Source organism: Schistocerca cancellata, chromosome 3, assembly GCF_023864275.1.
Source record: "Schistocerca cancellata isolate TAMUIC-IGC-003103 chromosome 3, iqSchCanc2.1, whole genome shotgun sequence".
Taxonomy (NCBI): Eukaryota; Metazoa; Arthropoda; class Insecta; order Orthoptera; family Acrididae; genus Schistocerca; species Schistocerca cancellata.
This window is the reverse complement of record NC_064628.1, coordinates 692,726,922-692,749,653: the sequence shown is the minus strand read 5'-3', so window position 1 is coordinate 692,749,653 and position 22,732 is coordinate 692,726,922.

The window sequence follows — 22,732 nt, the reverse complement described above, 5'->3', positions numbered from 1 at the left end:
CTAACATGTACACAGCCCTCATTGTAGGAGAAGTTGAAGCACGACACCACATTTTGCCATTCAGCATGTTGATGGCCAGCATTTATATGCCCATTACAGTCTGAAGTATTGGTGATTTCTGGTCAATGGAAGCCGATGCAGTGGCATGCATGCCATCAGTTTATTGCTCGGCTGACAGCATTAACCACTGAGGTACACTTGTCCACACCCTTTGCAGTGCTCCAACATTAAGCCAACACCAGGGACAAGGCTGTTCTGTCAGTTATGGGCGTATGGTTAATATGACAGTCATCCCATGCTGTCAACACATTGTGTGGTCCAGCATCCGTACGTCGCTGTCTCTTCTATCCACTGGTTCCACATACAATCTGTCACTTTCCTGGAGATCAGTCCTCCTGTCCTGTTTGACCTTGTTCACATGCTGATATGGTGTCCTTTGATGTCAATGATGCATACCGGCACTTGCTCGCACATTTCCACTTCGTTTGATGGCTCTGCACTGACGGAGTATGGTGTGGCATTGATCTGTCCAGCCTCACAGAAGAGGGTGCTGCTGGGTCTATATGCAAGCTACCTCTCTGCAATGTTAAACACTTATTATGGTTCCACTGTTCCTCACAACCTCCAATTTTGGAGTGATTCAGGCCATTCCTTCTCAGTGCTGGAATTTTCACAAACAGTAGTGTAGGAGCAGAATGTGATCTAAATACAGAGGGCAACAATGAGATAACTATTTAATGAAAGGGGTTTATTCTCATGGTTTTTAGCACATGACAAAGAAAGGCCACATTGCCCACCATTTCTTTGAAATTAATACTCACTTAAAAAGTACTGTTCTTATTAATTTTAATAGTAGTGTAGTACGTATATTTCATTCAATAGTCTAAAGCTGAAATTTATAGGCAGTTGTTGCACTGGTTAAGTATATATTTCAACAATTATGACAAGCTCTACTTTCTGTGAAAGAACCTTGTGGATTCAAAACACATTTTGATTCCAATTCTGAATTAAAAAAAAAAAAAAAAGAAAATGAGTGAGATGGAGCTTTAGGTATCATTTAGATGTGATGATGATGATGATGTTTGGTTTGTGGGGCGCTCAACTGCGTGGTTATCAGCGCCCGTACAATTTCCCAATCTTTGCTCAGTCCAATTTCGCCACTTCCTGGATGATGATGAAAGGATGAGGACAACACAAACACCCAGTCATCTCGAGGCAGGTGAAAATCCCTGACCCCGCCGGGAATCGAACCCGGGACCCCGTGCTCGGGAAGCGAGAACGCTACCGCGAGACTACGAGCGGCGGACATATCATTTAGAGAGGTTGTTATTAAGTTCTTGAGAACTGTAAAGGACCCACTATGTATTTCTCTTGTAGCCAACATGATAGAAAAGTTTGAGAAGTTACTGTTTGACATGCTTCTGTATTCACTTTTTGAACTCACCTATTTTTTTCCCCTCAGATTTTGGGTGACTTTAGCAAAGAACAAGATGATCTCAGTCATCAAGACATCAAATTGGACAGATGATAGAACTGATGCGAAATAAGGTGACATTTGCACAGAAACACATTTTCACCTTGATTACTGGATGAGTCTACCCCATTGTTCTGAGGGGGCAACTTTCTCAGCTGCTTGTTGTCTGTTGATCTTGGCACTTCAAGCACGTTGATAATATTGTTGTGTGAGGGTGTCTGGTTAGGTTGTTGTATTTTAGGTGTACAGGTTCGTTTGTTTCTATTTGCCAGTACTCAGGAGCTAGGTTTTACATGGGATACAATTATTATTCTAAGCTGTATATCTGTATCTAGGTGAACTGGTACTTCCTTTCCTGTTGCTTACATAGTCAGAAGCTAGTTGCTACAAGGTTGTGCCTGTTTTATTTCTTAATTGTAATTTAGTTTAGTTTTAATTCTGTTCGCTTGTTCTGTTATGAAGGCACTGTGATATTGTGTCGTGTCATTATACCACTCTCCATTGCCTACGACAGGGATCCTCAAACTTTTTCTTCTGCTCCCCTTCTGAAACATAATTTATTTTGCCCCCATCCCATTTTTCCTTCCTCAACACTTCTCACACTTGGCAAAAAATGACTAATGATGGCTATTTACTTCCATCCAATTATTGTAATTATCAGATAGAACAATAATAATACCAACAACTGACAGCGTCCGAAGCACATGATAGTTAAATTTATTTTTTGAATTATCATACATTTGCATTATTCAGAGATGGTGAAAGTCAACAATTACAATTAGTTTATAAATAACCATTGCTGTATTTGCATAAACTGGAAGTGAGCAAATTTGTTTATTTCTCTACATATATTTTTACAAACTAATTCACAAATTTTATCATTAAAAAAATAAAATCGACAGCAGTAAAAATGCACATGGTTGAAAGTTCGGAAATTTTCTGACATTTGTGCATATTTTGTGATGTTTGTGCTTGAGACTGTGAAGAGAGCAAATCCAATCTTGATTGAATCTTTGAAACAGCAACTTGCAGATTCCCTTCCAGCTGCAGTCAAGACCAATGTTTCCTCTTGATTAATGCCATTGTGGAAAATGTTGACTCACACAAGTAATTTAATATAAAGTATAACAACACATCCACTGCCATTCTTGCTAAATTTGTTCATTGTGAGTCTGTAGCCAAAGTTTTTCTAGTGTCTTTGGTTTAAATTCATTTCAAAGTGTTCAACTTGAGAGTTCTATTAGCTCCCCGTTCTACTGTTGACAAGTGGTCTTGTATTATTTAGAATGGATTGTGGAATCAGTCATACCCAGATTAAGGTTCTGGAAATTTATCTTCAAATTGTTGTCAAAGCATTTTGAAATGTAATACACCAATTCTACTAATTTCACTTACATCCAACTCACTTTCCTTCATGAAATCATCCACACAAGAAAATATCTCAGCGTTACCCTTTTCCATCTAAGATAATCCAAGTCCACATTTTCTCTCAAATGCAAGCACTTGCTCACTTAGAATGATGATACTTTTATTTCAGCCTTGAAATAATATTCTAAGATCATTCAGTATGCACAAGATTCAGCATAAATACTGTCAATTCACCTGGACTCAGACTCTTCAGTAGTTGTCTACTCATCTGAATGTGACTGTCTTATTTCACGAGAACTGACCTGTAGATCATGTCAGTCAGAATGCTGAGAAAAGTCATGAGTATGACTCTGGGCTGAAATATCATGGTATGCTGTGAAAATTTCAGAAGTTACAATTAACTTGATGTTTATGTACCGTGTTTTTGCGATTATAACTAACTTCGCTGGTACAAACAGAGAAAGATGCGGAAGAAGAATGTACTTTGATTAAATTCATATCTTTTCCCTTATTAGAATCACATACTTCGAAGGGGGAGAGACACTCAGTGAATCACTTCCATGAAGTCTCTTGTTATTACAGTGAATTTATCCGTGGATATGGCAGAACTTTATTTTAAATCTAGTTAACTATTTCCACTGAACATGCACTATAATTCAACTTCTAGCTAACTCATTAACTACGAACTAACACTAGAAGCCTGGCTGAAATCAAGTGGACGTTCACAATGGCTGTGATTAACAATCTATTTTTGCAGTCAGTCTTACAAGGAAGTGACTGTCACATCATCTAGCAGCTTATTGTCATTAGTGATTGTTAACTATTTGGTAAGCAGATAACATTGTGTGTAATCAGTGACAGGGGCTGTGTAATCAAATATTACTCATGACTTTTCTCAACATTCTCACTGGCAAGATGTACAGGTCAGTTCTCCTGAAATAAGACAGCAAATTAACAATGAATGAGCTTCCTAACTTGGTTTGTGTAAATGAGACATTGATGCTAGCAATATTTGTTGGCCAGAAGTCTTTTTTCTTACATAATAAGAAATACAAATATTGCAAAGGAAACCAGCACCACCCTCTACTATATTCTGCACACCCCGCTTTGAGGATGGCTGGTCTAGTGGGTCAGTCTCTCGGTGTATCAGCTGGGTCATGATAAGTGCAAGGTTGGGTGTTCACTGGAGATATTTTGTGCTATAATACATGCTGGGTATAAATGTTTGTATTTGGGTCATCTAGCAACCAGTGGTTTGGTGGTCATTAAGTCCTCCATGTCTGGTCTATTATTGAGGATGTGGTTTCCGTTGGGGTTACTAGTGTGCTTTATTTCTCAGTGAATTTTTTTTCCTCTTCTGCAGGAATTGTGGGCCTCCAGTGGTTTATTGCTTTTGTGAGATGACCTTGTCTATTGACTTTTGATAGCACACTCTAAGTCGTCGTTATATCTAAGCATTAAGAGTGCTGTTTGTTCATCTAGTATGATACTTTTGCATTTTGTCCAGTCTGCCTGCACTTATAACCGTATGGTATAAAGTGCAGAATGGAGTACAGACAGTCCTGCTGCAGCAGTGGTGAGTAAGACAGGAAGTGATCACTCATTATGGGGTCTCCTAAATGTGGTTCAGCCAGGCTGTCAGTTAGGTTCGAACTCTGAAGTATATCATCAGCGGTCGATGTGTCATTGGGGCCTTTGTAAGTCAGTTGGTCAAGTGGGAGTGTAACTAAGGGGTCAGTGGAGAAGATAATTTTATTTTTAGGTAATATTGATACACAGGTTGTCAGGGGACTGATACAATTTGTACGAGGCTGTTCTTTACTGAGCTTACATATTTTATGTGCTTCATATCAAGTCTTCTGGCATACCAGTATAATGGGATATCACTGTTGGTCGCTTCACAGAGACCTAGAACATTCAACTGATCAACAACAAAGCAATATTAGGTGCTTTAAGGAGAAGACAGGAAGGAAATATAAGGCAATAGGCACACATTTCCTGTGTAATAGATAGGTGTTTTCATGTTTATCTACCTGCATATGTATAAAAAATCATTGTATGTATTTATGTATGTTCCACATATCCTCCTAAACTACTGGACCAATTTCAACCAAACTTGGTACACCCACCACTAACTACCTGGAAAGAAGCTCTGTGGGTGTAAAAACAAAGTACTACCAAAAATGTAGGGGTCGGGTTGGGGGTGATGGTGAAAAGGGGGTAACATAAAAGCAAAACTCAGGAAGGAGCAATTTCAAGCAAATTTTGTAAACACATAACTCATTATTTGTACAACTGTTTGTATAAAAATATTTGTGTGGGTTATACACTACATCACCTGGGGTGGCGGGAAGAGTTAAGAGGCTGTGACATGAAAAGTATTTCGTAACGAGCAACATTAGTACCGAGTGCATAGTTTTCGGGTTCACTACACCCATTTGTGATAGTCTCAATCCCATTTCACCCCTAGGTGTGGGAGAAGAGGGGCGGGGGTGGTGCAGGGGGGAGGGAGGGACAAAGATAATGACATATTAACATATCTCTCTAATGCCTACCAATGTCTACCAAACTTAGCAGCTATACAGTTTGCTGCCTGGAAAAAATTACTGTGATAGCAAGACACCCCCAGCACTGCTGTGGCTGAGGGTGGTGGTCAAATTGTGACAAAACTGTATGTAACAGAAAAAAATGAGGTCAGATATATATTCAGTGCCTGAAAAAGTCATGTGATGAAGCAGTTACTAACAGAAGTAGTTAACTGTTTTATAATTAATGCACATCTTGTATTAAATAGTGGAAAATTCATGAAACATAGAATATTACATTAAAAGATAGTTGTCACACAAAAAGTGAGCTGGTCCAATAGAGATTCAAGTTAGTTTTATGAAGCCCAGCAAGGTGTTAACAGAACTTAAAGACACTGATAAACCATGCAATTATTAGTAAACGATAAGAGTAGATAAATGGTTCAGGTACTTAATAAAGTAATCTTAGATCATTATGGCAAAGTAGTTGAAGCATCAAACATCGTTGTTAGCTCTGAACAAATATTTGCATAGTTCAGCTAGTTAAAGCCAGAAAATTTAAAAGGCAGCTGACTGGATGGGTTCTTGGTACACTCAAAGGAGAGATGCGAATAATTTTGCTCCACATTAGATTACAAGAATATTGCAGGCATCATTGTACATAGAAATATAAAAATGAAGTACACAAGGAGATGGGTCACAAACCTGCCTGGATATCCAAGCACATTATAACACTGCTTCTGAGACTCAGGAAGGCACGCAGATCCCGGACTGAATCCTCCAGGTGGACTGCTGATCATGGTCATCGTGCTGGCCAGCTTGGATGTACCGATAGTTTTTAGGCCGTTCCAAACAACCAAATAAGTGAATACTGTGCTGGTATGCACATCCCACCTCAGTTACATGATTTGTAAATGTTTAGAAAACATGCACACACTTTAACATTGGTTAACACTAGATGCAAACAGATAGGGTACACAAATTCCATCCGAGGGGAAGGCTGGGTGACAGAAAGGGCATCTGGCCATCCTTTACATCTAACATTGTCATGTCCAGTTATTAACATGCCAGTCCCATGAAGACACAGTATAAAAGCCAGTAAGAAGAAAAAAAAAACTATGAGATGGGCACAACAGATATAACAATGTCAAGGTAAAAACCAAAAATAACATACGAAAACAGTCAGGCAAACAAAACTCACACCTATATTGACACTTTCAAGGATAGCTGAGAATTTACAGCATGCTAATAAGATACACAAAGTCTAGTTTGCACCAAAATTAAATTTCAGGTTCCAGTAACGTCTCCAAGAAGTCAATGCATACAGGAAAGATTCTTATAGGCAAGGGGGCAGTACAGTATTGCTGGAGAAGGACAGCAAGAAATGAGGTCCATAACATTCTTGGCTGACTTTATATTGAGGCAGTGGAAAAACTCACAAAAGATACCAGTAGCTTCAAAAATAAAAAAAATATGAAGACTCTCTCCAGTGTCGTAGAAAGTATTTTTCCATTGCCAACAAATGAATTAAATGCAGAAAAACAGCACACTCTAAATTCCAAACATACAGGGGTGTCGACTGATTAACTACAAGAGTAGCAAAATGTTGTGTTTATTTGTTAGTGAGATCTGTACGCAATTTGATAAACTGAACTCTATAAAAGGATATTCCTAAACACCATTTAAAAGGTTGAGAGAGGAAAAATCTTGCAAATCATAGGCCAATTACACCTGTCTCATATAAAAGAGTTGATACTTCATGAACAATATAATATTACATTTTAGAGAATAGAATAAACTACTCAATGAATCACATAATGGTTTTAGAAAATGCTGGTCTACCAACACAGCAACAGCTAACTTTGTAGTTGACATAAGTGATATATTAGATGAGCTAGAAAAACAACTAAAGATTTCCTACAATTTTCAATGCCATTTGATAGTGTATGTTACAAGACACTAATAGGTAAACTAAACTGTTATGGTTCAGGGGCAAAGCAGCTGCCATCAAAATCATTTATGGGAAATACAGAGAATATGCTCAAATTTTCACTAGTGAAGTATGACATTCCTCATGGATTAGTTATGGGACTCCTTTCCATCCTATAGGTAGACCTTAATATACCTTCAGATATACACTGGAGTGCCAAAGAAACAGGTTTAGGCATGTGTATTCATATACAGAGGTATGTAAACAGGCAGAATATGGCGCTGTGGTCAGCAACATCTATATAAGACAATAAGTGTCTGTTGCAGTTGTTCGATCAGTTACTTCTGCTACTATGACAGGTTATCAAGATTTAAGTGAGTCTGAACATGGTGTTATAGTTGGCACATAGGCAATAGGACACAGCATCTCTGAGGTGGCGATGATGTGAGGATTTTCCTGTATGACAATTTCACAAGTGTACCATGGATATCAGGAACATGGTGAAACATCAAATCTCTGACATTGCTGCAGCCAGGAAAAGATCCTGCAACAATGGGACCAATGGTGACTGAAAATAATCATTCAGTGTGACAGAAGTGCAACCCTTTTGCAAATTGCTGCAGATTTCAATGCTGGGCCATCAGCAAGTGTCAGCATGCAAACCATTCAATGAAACATCACCGATATGGGCTTTCGGAGCCGAAGGTCCACTTTTGTACACTTGATGATTGCATGACACAAAGCTTTATGCCTTGCCTGGGCCTGTCAACACCAACATTGAACTGTTGATGACTGGAAATATGTTGCCTGGTTGGATGAGTCTTATTTCAAATTGTATTGTGCAGATGGACATGTACGGGTATGAAGACAACATCATGAATCCATTAACCCTGCATGTCAGCAGGAGTCTGTTCAAGCTGGTGGAGCTCTGTAATGTTATAGAGAGCGTGCAGTTGGAGTGATATGGGGCCCCTGATATGTCCAGATATGACTCCGACAGGTGACACATACATAAGCATCCTGTCTGATCACCTGCATCCTTTCATGTCCATTGTGAATTCTGACAGACTTGGGCAATTCCAGCAGAACAATGTCTCACCCCACATGTCCAGGATTGCTACAGAGTAGTTCCAAGAACACTCTTCTGAGTTTAAACACTTTCGTTGGATGTCAAACTCCCCAGACACCAACATTATCGAGCATATCTGGGATGCCTTGCAACGTGCTGTTCAGAAGAAATCTCCACCCTGCCTTGTACTCTTACAGATTTATGGACAGCCCTAGAGGATTCATGGTGTCAATTACATCCAGCATTACTTCAGACATTAGTCGAGTCCATGCCATATCATGCTACGGCACTTCTGCGTGCTCGTGGGGGCCCTACATGATATTAGGCAGTTGTACCAGTTTCTTTGGCTCTTAAGTGTATATGAAAATGTAATAACGTGTGCAGATGATACCTCAGCCATTAAAAGAACTCAATAGAAGAGCTAAGTTCAAAAGTTATTGTAAATTTGACAGAGGCTAACAAATATTTCAGTGAGCCCATCTTGATTTTATGTACGGCATCCTGCAACACAACACTTTTTTTTCTGATGGCAGGTTGGTTTTATTCAGGATTCCAAAATATACTATTCCCCACTCTTCTGGCTACAAAGCCCTATCTTTCAACATAATCTCCATTCAATGCGATGGCCTCAAACCACTTTACTGGGAGGATCTGTGTACCCACCACATGATACCAATCTAAAGACTGACATCAGCACCAACATCTTGCTGCATTAATAACCTCCCCATCATCCACAAACTGCTTCCCATGAAGTGCATCCTTCATTGGGCCAGACAGGTGGAAGTTGGAAGGCGCAAGATCTGGGCTGTAGGGTGGATGAGGAAGAATGGACCAATGAGGTGTTGTGAGCTCCTCTGAGGTGCACAGACTTGTGTGAAGTCTTTCATAGTCGTGGAGGAGGAGAAGTATGTTTGCACTTTGTGACAAAGAACAAGCTGAAGTCATTTCTCCAGTTTCCTGAGGGTAGCACAGTACACTTCCAAGTCAATCGATGCACCATGAGGAAGGACATCAAATAGAATAACCCCTTCAGTGTCCCAGAAGACTGTCACCATAATTTTTCCAGCCTAAGGTGTGGCTTTGAACTTTTTCTACGGAGGAGAGGTTGTGTGGGGCCACTCCATGAATTGCAGTATTGTTACTGGTTCGAAGTGATGAATCACGTTCCATCACCTGTGACGATGTTTGGCAGAAACTGTCTTGTTCAGCCTTATAATGCCAAAGCAGTTCTTCATTGTTCTTTATAGTCTTCTGTTATGTGGCAAGGAACCCAGTGGGCACACTTTTAAAGAGACTGAAGTGGGAATATTCCACGATGTCCCACAACAAACCCCACTTTTTTCAACATAAATTGGCTGAGAAAAAATATGTTGAACTACTTACTGAAAACCCCCTTGGAAGTGCAAATAAGACAACATACACACATACATACAAATAAAACTGCAGAGATTAACAATATTTGTCTTGAGCTAGTTAGGTTGGCAGCACTAGGGCCTCATCTGTTTTATTAGTTAAAAATAGATAGTTTGAAGTGTATTTGAGATGTAAGTTCATTCCTTTATATCTCCTTCACCTGGGGAATTTAAGATTTCATGATCTGAGATTTTGTATTTAACTTATCACATAAAATCACATCACACATAGTAGGCCAAATTTTTCTGATAATAAACATTGCCAAACATCAAGTAAGCCTAATAGTTGTGGTAAGTTATGATGAAAAGTTGCATTTTATTGTGGATACGATTATAACTGAATAAGTTGAATTGACACTTATTGCAGTTAAGTTAGTGCTAAGTTCTTCTTTTAAGTGGAAATAACTAACTTCTTAGTTATATTGCACACACAAAGCATTAACCAGTAGGCCCCAGTTTTGTAGCACAAACATAGCAAAAATTCCATTTTTAAGTGTTACAATGCATGAAAAATGTTGATGTCATTGTGTAATCAGACAATGAGTGGTATGTGAATATTGTGAACTGGAGTTCCACTGTGGTGATTTTAGTGGGATATTTAATGGGAAACTCAACAAGGCTCTCCTATGGAGCCATAGGCTCTGCAAAAAATGACTAGAGAATTGCTGAACAGGAAGCAGATATGTACCATTCAGGCTGAATTAGATTGCGCAAAATTTGAACCAGACAGGTTGAAGGGCAAAGAAACCATGAGAAATTGACAGTGATAACATGTAATGGGCAATATGAGACAGCTCTTCAACTTCTTTCACTAATTTTGAGCTATCAGTATCCAGTAAGTTTGACTTGTTGCCTGAAGTAGCAGGAAAAGTCTCATCCAGCTGTAAGTCACAACAGAGAGCATCAGACTTCTAGCAAAGAAACATGTAAATCAGTAACAGAAGAGATTAGGAAGAAAAGAGTCTTGCAGCTAAGCAATAGCCATGGCAGGAATGTTGGCCAGGTGGTACAGGATAAATTAGGAACAGGGCACCATGTTGCAAGTATTGTGAAGCCAAGAGCTATCCTTTGTCAGATGACAGAGGACGTAGGAAATTTGGGTAAGCATTTTGAGAAAGAGGATCAGATCATAGCAGGTGGAGCAGGGAACAGCCCAGCTAAAAGCAGAAATTACATCACTGAGGGTGTGCTGGATGGAAGAGGAGTAACAATTTCACACACAAGTATGAGTTTTGTGCAGAGCCTACACTGCCATGACCAGCCCTGGACTAACACTGCTGTGAGCCTTGTGAACAAGTAGCTGAGCAGGTTGCCGATGACTGATAAGAAATCTCATATAAGCCTTGCTGTGTCTGCTGCTGTCTATGATACCTGTCAGGCAGCAACAAGCAGTTAATTATATGGTGATTTCAATTTACATTATCTAAAGGAACTTTATAGGAAAACTGATCTGGGAACCTTATTTGGACGCTACTATCTGGTCTCATAAATTAACTTTCCAACACAGGTGAATAAACACAAGAGGGCTGTAATCAATTTTTTCTTTGATGAAGCACAAATGCAAAAAAATAACTGCATACTCATTAACAAATGCTCTCTCTGATCATGATGCACAGTTAGTTAAGTTAATTAAGACAGTGCCTTATAATACAGATAACCCTCGGTGAAAATCTGTCAGAATAATTTATGACTCCAAGACAAACATCTTTAAGAGTAGTTTACAAGAGACTGCCTGGGACAAAATTTATAGTGCACCAAATGCTGACATCAAATTTAATCTATAACATGATAAAGTCACATCACATCATTATTTGAAAATATCTTTCCTACACAGGAAATTTATCTTTTGGCAAGACCAAGTAAAGATTCTGCACTAGTTAAACACATCAAAAACTATTCAAAATTACTATGATAAGTTATTCAAGAAACAAGTATATTATATCAGGAATCAGTAATTTTGGCAACAGGATTAAGCCTATATGGAATGTTGTGGAATGAGAAACAGGATAGGAAGTCACAGAACAGGATAACATTAATATTTATTTAAATGGAAGGTCTGCAAATGATCAGTCACAGTTATCAGATATAATTAATCATTCTTAAATGTACCAGAAAACACAGTGACAAGTAGTTCAAGAGAAAAAAATCAAAGCAATATGTTGAAAAACTCAACTTACATAAAACTCAGTTGTATAGATATCTATCATACTTCACCTTCTGAAATTACAAAAATTATGTTCACTCTCAAAAATAAAGCACATCTGGAATTTATGTTGTTTCCAAGAGAGTACTAGATTTGTTCTCATATAATGAGTGCTGTCTTTTCTGAAATATGTAGTGCATCACTAACTCATGGTATTTTTCCCACAGAGACTGAAATGTATCATTGTTAAAGTGATAGGAGAAATCAAACAAGAAACATCCAGGATGGAATAACGACAATACTATGAAAAGGGTAGTTGCTACTCACCACTAACTGGAGATGCTGAATTGCAGACAGATGCAACAAAAAGACTATCAAACAACACTTTTGGCCAAACAGGCCTTCAAGTGAAAGGAGAGATGTCAAATACTAACTATCCATATAAGGTATTGACATTTTCCAGAAACTTCAAGAAGTTGATGTATTCTAGAATACAATCCCATCTGAGCAATAACAACATCCTCAGTAAATCAGTTTGTATTTCAGAACAGTTGCCTACCTGAGAATGTAATTTTTGTTGTTCACTCATTACATGCATCAAATAAAAAAAAGCAACAGCTGGTATTTTCTGTGACCTGTCAGAAGTATTTGACTGTGAGTCGCAATATTCTCCTATATTTACTGAGGTTTCAAGGAATTGGTTGTATAGCCAACCAACAGATAATTTGATATATAACCAAAATAATGCAGAACATTGTATTTAATCCAAGCAGAAAACTGGGTAGAAATAACTTACGGTGTTTCATCATTCTCAGTCTTATGTCCACTATTATTTCTCATATATACGAATGACCTCCCATCTAATATACAACAAGCAGACACACCTCTTTCTGCAGATGAGACAAATATTGTAATCAATCCAAACATACATAAGCAACAAAAGAAATGGTAAATAATGTTCTTAAAATTATTATTAAATTGTTTTCTGCAAATAGTCTCACTCTCAATTTCAGTTCTGCACATCTGGAGGTACTACACTAGCGATAAGTTTAACACATAGTGAGGAAACGATAACAGGGGTGGAAACTTCAAATATTTTTAACGTGCATACTGATGACAATTTTAAACAAAACAAAAATTAATAATAATATTTGGACTACTACAGCCACATTTGCTCTCTGAATCATTGCAAATCTTGTGGAGAGACAAATCAGTAAGTTAACATCTTTATTCTATAACATCATATGGAATTATATTCCGGATTAACGCATGTTGAAGAAGGAAAGTCTTCCTTGCTCAACAGCATGTTGTAAGAATAATACATAGGAAAGCCAAAGAAACTGGTACAGGCATGTGTATTCAAATACTGAGATATGTAAACAGGCAAAATACGGCACTGCAGTTGGCAACACCCACAAAGACAACAAGTGTCTGACGCAGTTGTTAGATCAATTACTGCTGCTACATTGACAGGTTATCAAGATTTAAGTGAGTTTGAACATGGTGTTATAGTCGGCGCATGAGTGATGGGACACAGCATCTCCAAGAAAGCAATGAAGTGGGTATTTTCCGTTTGACCATTTCACGGGTGTACCGTGGGTATCGGGAATCCTGTAAAACATCAAGTTTCTGACATCACTGTGGCCAGAAAAAGATTCTGCAAGAACAGGACAAACTATGCCTGAAGAGAATCATTCAACATGACAGAAGTGCAGCCCTTCTGCAAATTACTGCAGATTTCAATGCTGGGCCTTCATAAGCATCAGCTTGTGAACCATTCAACAAAACAATATCAGTGTGGGCTTTCGGAGACAAAGGCACACTCGTGTACCCTTGATGACTGCATGACACAAAACGTTACACCTTGCCTGAGCCCATCAATACCGACATTGGACTGTTGATGACTGGAAACATGTTACCTGATTGGACGAGTCTCTTTTCAAATTTTATCGAGCGGATGGGCATGCACGGGTATGGAGACAACCTCATGAATCCAGGACCCTGCATGTTAGCAGAGGACTGTTCAAGCTGGTGGAGGTTCTGTAATGGTGTGGGGTGTGTGCAGTTGGAGTGATATGGGACCCAGATATGTCTAGATAAGAGGGACCCTGTTACGTCTAGCTAAGACTGTGACAGGTGACACGCATATAAGCACCCTGTCTGGTTACCTGCATCCATTCATATCCATTGTGCATTCCGACGGACTTTGGCAGTTTCAGCAAAACTCCACATGTATCCAGAATTGCTACAGAATGGCTCCAGGAACTCTCTTCTGAGTTTAAAGACTTCTGCTGGCCACCAAACTCCCCAGATGTGAACATTATTGAGTATTTCTGGGATGCCTTGCAATGTGCTGCTCAGAAGAGATCTCCACTCCCTCGTACTCTTACAGATATATGGACAGCTCTGCAGGATTCATGGTCAGTTCCCTCCAGCACTATTTCAGACGTTAGTTGAGTCCATGCCACGTCGTGTTGCAGCACTTCTGTGCGATTGTGAGGTCCCTACACGGTATTAGGCAGGTGTACCAGTTTCTTTGGCTCTTTGGTATATATGAGGTAGGGATTTTTACTATTTCTCGCAGTATATTTATTCCCTCATGAAGTTTGTTTTAAATAACCCACTACAGTTCAAAATGAACAATGATGTATAAAATTACAATACCACAAGAATAAATGATGTTCATTATTCCACACTACGGTTGTCTTTAACCCCAAAAAAGGTGCAAAATGATGCTGTCACAATTTTTGATCACTTACCCAATGATATGAAACCTCTGACAGAGAGCAAAGTTATATTGAAAACAAACTGAAAAAAAATTCTCGTTGACAACTCATCCTTTTTCACAGTAGTTGTTTTGGTCTTCAGTCCGAAGACTGCTTTCATGTAGCTCTCCATGCTACAGTACCCTGTGCAAGCCTCTTCATCTTGGAATAACTACTGCAACCTACGTCCTAAATCTGCTTACTGTATTAATCTTTTAGTCTCCCCATGCTTCCCTCTAGTACTGTATTGGTGACCCCTTGAGGTCTCAGAATGTGTCCTATCAACCAAAACCTTCTTTTGGTGAAGCTGTACCACAAATTTCTTGCAACCCCAATTCTATCCAGTGCCTCCTTATTACTAATGTGATCTACCTACTTAATTTTCAACATTCTTCTGTAGCACAACATTCCAAAAGCTTTGTCTTCTTTTCCAAACAGTTCATCCTCCATGTGTCACTTCCATACATGGCTACACTCCAGACAACTACTTTCAGGAACGACTTCCTAACACTTAAATCTATATTCAATGTTAACAAATTTCTCTTCTTCAGAAATGCATTTCCTGCCACTGACAGTCTACATCTGATACCCTTTCTCCTTCGGCCATAATCAGTATTTTGCTACGCAAGTAGCTCAACTCGTCCACTGCTTTAATTAAATCAGATGACACTGGGGAAATTAGATTAAGAAACATGACACACAAAGTAATAGATGAGTTTTGCTATTTCGGCAGTAAAATACTGATGATGGCATAAGTTGAGAGGGAATTTCTATTTTTGTATGTAATTCAAGTCTGTATATAAAAAAGCCACACATGTAAATGGTCAACATGTAGCCGTACTTCCACATTCACGTACAATGTGGACGTAAAATGAATTGTTCAACATTGTTACAATTAACTGTGCAAACTATCCATAGAATACCAAGGTAACTAACTAGTTCAGTTCCAAAAGGAGGACTTTTGAATTCTTGGGTGCTGTAGGTGATAAACACTTGATATGGAAGAAATATAACATGATGTGCACAAAAATAAGCGTTAATGAATTTTTAGTGAGGAAGATATTTATGACATTTAAAACATACACACTTAACAATGTACTAGTTTACCTCCTCTTTTATTTCTGCATCATAATGTGGGGAAATGCAGTGTACATAAATATACTTAGGATAGTGAAGCTTCAGGCTGTCAGACTCATTGCACATTTGACCCCAACACAATCCTCTTGAAATTCGGAGAACTTAACATCTGTCCCCTCACTACACATATATTTGCAACAACTAGGCACTTGAAAACAAACTGCATTGCTCAATTAAATAAACACATACATGTTTACAAAATGCAAAATAGGGATGACTAGTATCCACATCAGAAGAGACTTCAATTACTGATAAAGGAATTTATTAATATTGGGCACATTTTATACAAAAATTTTAACAGAATGAAAGGCATAGAAAAACACTAATACTCGGAAATAAGTTACGAGGTTACTTAATTTCATATTGCCTATATCTCCTGAAGTAATATATACAAGGCTCACACGAAATAAGATCTTCTAACTAATTATTAAGCCCTCTGTGCATCCATAACCACATAAATACATGCACCATGCAAAAGTATACATGTTGTTTCTTTGTATAAGCATGTTTCTGCTGCTGTTGCTCTCTTGTAAGATACAAGAGTCCTTTTGAAACACAGAGCACTGCAGAAATAGGGATGCCACAGAGCAGAATTGTGAAAAAGAGCATGATAATTAGTGTTATGCATCCATGAATGATTTAATTATGTTTTGTATCTTACTTATAATATATTTTTGAAATTTTGTAGGGTTAAGCAGGGTTATTGGGAATGACTTTGAAAAGTTTTGATTTCTAATTCAAGTAATTACTATCTTTCTAAATTCAAGCCAGTAGTTTTTGTAATTTTAAGACATATTAGGCCCGAAATACAAACTCTGCTCTTGGATCCATTATCTTATTCTAAGTGACATCACAAAAAGGTTACATTTACCCCATTAGGTCAAGAGCAAACGAAACTGCAAGCTCAAAGTGTGGACTGGGTATGAGTTTGCCAACAGAGTGACTGTAAATCAGCACTGTTCTCAGACTGAATGATTATAATGGTGTTTACTATTACCTTATCCAAAATGCAATAAAAATTCCAAAATAAGCAATTTTTATAGGAATTTATCAAGTAATCTTAAAAGTAAGGTAGGAAACATACTACTTGTCAGTACACACAAAACACAAAAATATATGGCTAAACCTCATGGACATCAACAACATTTGGAAAAATGCAATTCATTCAATCTCCACATTTTTGAAGAGCTGGTTTGGTGAAGTAGCTAAAACATCATTCTCATCAACATCAAGTATGTCTTCCTGCTGTTCTTGGAATACAATCTTCGTTCCGTCCACATATTTGACGCCCATAACTTTGATTTCCTAATTCTTTATCTTTTACACCACAGTTGCGTAAGTGTAGTTGACAGACTTGCTTTTCCAAGAAAGAACTTTGACTAGTACATATACTCCAGTTTAAACTGAAGATTGAATAAACAACCTGATCCTGATCATCATCATCAAAAACTTCAATATTTTCAAGTTCAACACCATCACAAAATAGCAGCTGCTCCTCACCTTCAGAGTAATCACTTGCTGTTATTTTCCCCTGCTTGTTGGTGTGGCCCTTCTTTTTTCCTTGTTCCTTCTCTTGAGTGGAATTCATTTCATGCCAATTTGGAAAGTTCAACAGAACAAATCTGCAGGACTTCTAGGAGTGAACATGGACTTGTCTTTGAAAAGTTGCTTTTAATTTGAGGTGCACAATTTCATCGTTAAATCAAAGACGTCATCTTGCTTGACATATGGAAGTATTACACGGGCTAGGCCTACATTACAAACAGGTGAAGGAGCCAGAAGCAGTTTGGTGGAGGGTGATGCGCCCAGTGAATTGTTGGATGAAGTGCAGGGAGAGGTAGGATTCTGTGTGTAGTGTAGAGAACATCTGTATCATGCCATCTCCTTAGTGGTAGTAAATCTTCTGAAAGACAATTTGAGTCACGGAAAAATTCCAGTGATAAGTAATCCCATGTTAATGTTTTCAGATGTTGGTGCAATTGACCAAACCTGACCATGGAGTACGGAAAATTCATATTTATTTATTTGTAAGTGCCACACTGTCTTACCAATTTGCTCCTTACCAAATTTAAGGGTTTTTTTTTATTTTTATTTTACAGGGCCAAACACGCATTCGCCAAAAGGCTGTAGTCTGTCAGTTTAGTGACTTGACAAGTACACTGCATTCATCATGTTATTTTGTACAGTAATTTCCACTAATTCTGGGCTGACATTGTTGGCATGCCATTCAACTATCAAAATGCCACTTTTGACTGGGAAATTGGTGATTTGTACAACATTTTTATATGTGGTGTGGGGGGGGGGGGGGGAGGAATAAAAGCTGTAGTGAACCACTGATAAAACTGAGGCTACTCCATCCACAAATTTGTTGAAGCAGCATAAATACAAAAATATATGACTAAGCCTCACACACATCAATGGAATTAAAAAAAAATAATAATAATTTCATTAAACTCAAAGTCCATCAACTTTGAACTGCACCAACCATATACAAAGGTTGGAACTTTAATAGTGGTAGTTATTTATTTACAACTTACACAAAACTGATACATGTTTCAACATTTTACTGCCCTTCAAAGTAGCTACCAGCATTATGTATAACCTGTTGCCAACAACTTGGAGGTCTTAGGATATCCTTAGCAATGTCAGTTGTATTGATAGTTCGACTGGAGGAGTCTATTACCTGACAAATTTCTATAATAGTTCTGAAGCGAAGACCATGAAGTGCTTCCTTCAATTTAAGGCTTAAGTCTGGGGAGTGTTGTGGGTGGTACAGCACTCCCCAGCTCCACTGATCGAACAGATCAGTCACAACATACACCACATGCACTCAAGCATGGTCCTGAAAAATGATGGGCAGATCCTGCAGGTAGTGTCACTGCTACTTTCTCTATGCTGTTCCTTTTGTGATGCAGCCTATGACTAGACACGCCAACATGAAAAGCTTAACAAGTAACAAAATTCACTGATAAAAAAAGAGTGGGAGGTGATGTCAGAATTTACAAAAAAGATGGCTAGAAACAGTGCTGCCAACAATTACACTAAATGCCTCTCCAGCAGAATTTCATACCTGCTGTTTCCAGTTACCTGCAGTTTTCAAATATCCTGCCAGACCCTATTGAATTTTTGGGCAAATCTGGAACAGTGATACGATTTGTCACCTTAGACCCTTGACATTGTCACAATGGCAAACACCCCTATTTCTAGCTTATAAAATATGGCAACCATGACATCACACATTACAGATGTGAACACACACAAATAATATGAAAAATACCCATATAGCTTACACAAAGGCCATGATACCACAGACCCATACACAGCCAGAAAATCCAGTGCCAGAAATTTCCTCAACCTCATAGCCCAAACAAAATCTCTGATACCACACACAAGTTGACAAATCTGGTATCTAATATTTCACTCGATTAATATATCTTATACGAAGTCCATGACTACACTTCTGAAACCAGGAACCCCTCCACATAAAATGCCTTATGTTGTCCCACTGACAACACCATGTATACTACTGATCCCTGCTCTGAGATGCAGCAACTTTTTTCTCATATCTTTCCCATAAACGTAACACTTCACATAGGGGCAACTACATTGAATAACTGTAGAAATTTTGTCATGGTCAACATGTCATTCCCACTGGCTTACTGGACTCTACTTGTCAAACTTTGGTCTCATATCCACCACTAACAAAAAGTAAAACAAAAATTATATCCCAAACTGTAACAACACACTGCACTAATAATTTCAAACCTGTAAAACAAATCTATTACCCACAACCGCCAACATGAACTCCCTAACTAACTGCCACAAACTCTTCCAACATTATTTGCACAAACAACACTCAAGGAGTCCAATGAATCACTAACATCACTCACAAATGATTAAGAAATACAAACATTCCACACTAGAGAGCACTACCGCATACTCCAAACTGCCCTCTACAAACATGATCCATTTTACAGCCACCATGGATAAATAGATTAAAACTCATAAATAAGGGGAGGTATAATTAAAAACACACACACACACACACACACACACACACACACACACACACACACACAGAGAGAGAGAGAGAGAGAGAGAGAGAGAGAGAAAGTCAAACTGACAGTGACAACATTATTTTGAAAGCATACATACCTATTCAGGAAAACAGATGTTAAACAAATGAAATCAATGTATAAAATACACCCATCCTTTTGCCACATCATATCATGCTAAAAACTCATGATTTTGATGATAGCATTCACAGTCTTCTTCTGTTGCTCACTTTATACACAAGGATTTGTAGCAGAATAGTTCAGTCCAATAAAGGAAACCAATGACTGCCATTTTTCAGAGATACTTGCAAAATAACTATTGTTCATAATGTAAACAACATTATTTGTGCAATGAAAAGAGCACCAACCAATTGGGAAATCATGAACTGCTCGAGTGTCCCTGACAGATCAATATGGGGAGTAATTTTTTACACAAACAGTTTTTGAACAATAGTTTGGCACTGTGTATATAAATCCTGACCATTTCACACAATTTTTCATTTGCTAGAAAGCAATGGAATAATGCATTGATACATTAGTGAAAAGGAATGTTCGTTCACTACATTTGTACCTAATATGCTTTCTCTCTCTGATGAAATTTACAAAACCATGCAGTACAGACTTTTACATAAGTATCCACTAAATATATTTGACTTAAGCTGCTTATCAGCACACACATCACCAAACGCACCAGCCTAAAGCTTCCAGAATGAAGTTTTTACTTTTTCAGTAGTATTCTTATTTTAAAATTTTCTTGTTCCTTGATTTACTTGTGCATGTTGCACTCACAATGGAGCCACTGTGTTTGTGATTTCCCCTTCCGATTGTGTACTGGGGCGAGGTGGCTACGCCAGTCAGTCTTAATGTACTGGACTTGCATTCGGGAGAACTGGGATATTACCGTCTGGCTATCCTCACTTGGGTTTTCTATGGATTCTCCAAGATGCTAACATGAATGCAGTGGAGGTTTCTTTGCTTAGGCCATGTCACACTTTGCTCTATCCTAACCTAATGAGATCCTATCCTAATGTTTCATATATGTATATATTATTTCTATAATGTATCTGAAATGTCTGATACCATTGTACTAAATAGTCTACGGACAAATAAACAAATATAAATGCATGAATGTACAGTGAAATATAAGTGACAGAGTCTAACATTTTGCTTTATCATGAAGATACTTTTCAGAAAATAATGAAAAGGTTTAGCTCATACCTAGAACATTAGAACACTGGTAATCGCAATGTGTCACAGATTTTGATTTTTTCAAAACGAGAGAGAGAGAGAGAGAGAGAGAGAGAGAGAGAGAGAGAGAGAGAGAGAGAGCAGAGAGCAGAGTATGAATGTGAGTGTGTCTTCCCTTGCAATCTTGGTTTGGGTTACAAAATGTATGTAGTACAACCTCTAGATTATAATGGAAGGCGACAATCTGACTGACTGTGAATGAGAAATATATGTGTATTTTAGTTTCATTATAAGTAACAACAAATGCAATGTAAACCCATAAACACTGTATTAGATGACAGGCAAATCTTGCATAAGTATTTGGGAGCATACTGCAGAGGCCTACAAACACCACACAACTAAAAAAAATTGAATGAGGGCAAGGGTGTCACTACATAACTGTTACACAGATTGTACACATTTTCACTCCTAACACAACCTTCAAGATTTTCCTTCATGATTATTTCTACTAACACAGTCAATCAGGACACAAACACTTTTTCTTGGGAAATCTCTATATACCCTAACTGCCACAAAAATACATAGTGAACTAGAAACTACCATCACAGCTTTGGCATTGCTGTGCAGTAGTCCATAAAGCAACACATACAACTGCAACCAGAATGGTGACCAGAAAATTATATCACCAATATTTACTTTTTACACACTTTCCTGTCAGTGGAGACAGATGGTTTCCACTATTTCCTGAAGTAATCAGTTGTCAAGTAATACACAACTTGTTATTACATCTGTGGTGCATACATTTCAAACAGAAATCACATGTAATTCCAAAAGTTCATTGGATCCCACAATTTACAACTATGAAAAATAAACATTTTGCTTCAAATTAGCGAATAAAATGAATTCACAGTCATAAAACAAGTCATACGCTTTATTTGTGGATAACAGAAACATGTCAATTGCCACTGCTCTAAATAACAAGTACACATTCGAAAATAAAAAAATATCTCATTTTATTGAGCAGTAATGACTTTTCATATGTTCTCCACAGGTCTTGTATACAGGTAACACATGCAACAGGTAAACTTTCACGAGCTTCAAAGTGTGACAGTGTAACCAAGTCCATAATGGAGGCATAATAATTGTCCTCGCTGTTCTTCCCACGATCCACTTGGAGGGATATGTCGTTTCAACGACTGTCGTGGCTGTATAATCACATGATGGCAAGAATTTATTTTGTAAGTAAAAATCACTATCATGATCGTCATCAACCGTGTTCCGCATATACAGATTAACAAAACAAAGTATGGACGGTAATGACGACTGCACAAAAAGCTGAAAAACAAAACAGAATTCCTTCTAGATATCAATTAATTGAAAATGAATTCAGTAACAACAGATCCACTCCACACAGCAGTAACTTGGTAAACTGTAGCTTAAAAAGACAATTCGTAATATGTCATCTCACTTTTATGAGCAATTTAAGTGTTATACAAGATATTTACCTGGTTTTTCATTTTTCAGAACGTGGAATATAGTTCAGCAGTCGTATTACTTGCTAACATAACGTTTTCAAAATGCTCTTCATCCATTTTCACATCTAACTGTGTCACAGTTAGTACTCCAAAACAAACAATTACCGACACCACTGTAGCAAATTAGGAAC